This window comes from Chrysochloris asiatica, unplaced genomic scaffold (assembly GCF_000296735.1).
Source record: "Chrysochloris asiatica unplaced genomic scaffold, ChrAsi1.0 scaffold00094, whole genome shotgun sequence".
Lineage (NCBI taxonomy): Eukaryota > Metazoa > Chordata > Mammalia > Afrosoricida > Chrysochloridae > Chrysochloris > Chrysochloris asiatica.
The window spans coordinates 7,210,174-7,212,529 of NW_006408612.1; positions in this window are offsets into that span (position 1 = coordinate 7,210,174).

Sequence of the window (2,356 nt, forward strand, 5' to 3'; positions counted from 1 at the left end):
CTATGGGTCAGAACTGACTCAACGGCACTTAACAACAACAACATATTACATATTATTCTATGATTGGAATAGATGATAAACATTACTAAAGTTTCTATGGAGTCCTGGTGTAGGGTAAATACTGGACTGCAGGATCACTGTGAGTCAGAACCAGCTTGACAGCACATAGCAACAACAACAAAGGACTCTGTGTGGTCTAGTCCATAGGGAGGAGGTGCGTGGGGGTGGGGGTGACAGCATGCCGGTGACACCTTCTGCCTGGTCTCTTCTCACAGTTCCAGTAGTGATCCCAATCATTTTATTAACAAAACCTGTCCCACAGAAGACAGCAAAACCGCTATTGAGATGCCCTGCTATCTATTAGCCTTATTGCTGATGAGGAGCCTATAAGATCTCAGGTGAATAAAAAGCCACTGTTTTGATGAAGGAGTCCTGGTGTGGTACTGTGGGTTAATGCGCTGAACTGCAAAGTCAGTTTGAACTTCAAACTTGGCAGTTCAAGCTTACCAGCTGCTCCTTGGAAACCCTATACAGATGGGAACCACAGCAGCACTTAACAACAACAACAAAATTTTGAGGAAATATTATCATAGCACAAAACAGAAGTATATATATTTACTATGGTGGTTGAGCAAGCTGCAAATCTGCATTAGTTTCCTAGGGCTGCCAAAAAATGATGTGGCTTAAAACAATAGCAATGTATTGTCTTACAGTCTAGTTAGATGTCCACAGTCAGGGTGTCATGCTGTCTCTGAGGGATCTAAGGAAAAACACGTAGTAGCCCCAGGGGTTCTGGGCTTGTGGCAACATAACTCCAATGTTTGCTACTGTCTTCCCTCTGCAGCTGTCTCTCCATGTCTCTTCTTCTCTTTTTCGAAAGACATCAATCATTTGGGATTAGGGCCCACTCTACTCTAGTATGACCTCATGTGCTCAACTAATTACACCTGCAACGACTCTATTTCCAATCAAGGTCACATTCGCATATACTAGGGGGTAGGACCTCAGAATATTTTGGGGGGACACAAACTTATAACAGTACCCATGTTCTTGAAGGGAAGCCAATTGAAATATCTCCCCAGCACAAAGCGTAAGTGAGTGCATTAACCATGGGGGCTCTCCACAGAGCAACATAGATTGTAGACTTGCACAAAGACAGAGCTTATGATATGAAATGACCACAGAATATCTATGCCTGGAAAGACATACACACAGGTCTCTTGACCACATTTCTCTCATCCCACACCAATGCTGGTCCAGGCAATATGCCACAAACCCATAGCTAGTATCTACCTTTGTCCCTGTTCATTCAGTCCTACAATTCCCACAGCAATGCATTGGAACAATGCCAGTTTTCCTGTGGGAAAATACTGCCTTGGAGTATTACCAACATGGAGATTCTTGGAAATCATTCACAACCCATCTCTATGTGTATGAAGAGTGTCTGGTAGGAAGGCAGCCATACCTAGAAACCCATGGGCCCTATCAGATGTGTTCAAGCGGTACTAAATCTAATGGGTGCTGAGTACAAATGCAGTATTGGGGGTTTCTAGTTGCACTAAATACAGGAACTGTAATGAGGCTGGTCTTTCCTGAGACAATCTGGGAATTGATTCTACATTCCCAGGAAGTTCTGGAGAACTTCACTAGCAAGAAGCTAGTTCTCTGTCATTATTGTGACTCAATTCCCCTCCCTTAGTTGCTAGTCTCTGTGTCTCTCGGTTCAAACTCTGCGTCATTTTAGATTTACAGCCTCGGAAACCCTGTACAGGGTCGCTATGAGTTGGAACCGACTCCACAGCACATAACCACCACCACTCCAGTATGACCTCGTGAATGCTTTTGGATTGACTTATCTTGTTCACTAAGGCTACATGTTATGAGTCACCAACTAAATTGGGGCTAGACCTCAGGAGAACCTCAGGTCAGAGTTCACTCCTGTTGGTAAGGTAAACAGTAGAGCTATATGGCCTGTTGTCCATTCAGCTGAGACTGTGGCAGAGATAGATTCTCTGAGAAAGGAGAATGGCAGGAAAGTACCCTGAAATCTGGCTGATATGCCCAATAAGCAAAAGACAAAAGGTGTTTTCCAAATAGAAGCAAAGCAACTGCTTCTCAGGCTTGGATTAGGGACGAGAAAGACGTAATGAAAAGGCAATGCAGTTCAATGAGGTTTGTTTATTAGCAGTGGTGACTTTATCTAAGTTTCGTAGGTCAGAAGCTTAGAACCAATGGACAAAGATCTGTGCCAGGAGATAGGGAATCTATGTTCTTGTACCTCATGACATCATATCCACAACCAATGAATCAATTTTGACTCATAGCAACCCTAAAGCATAGAGTAGGACTGCCCCGT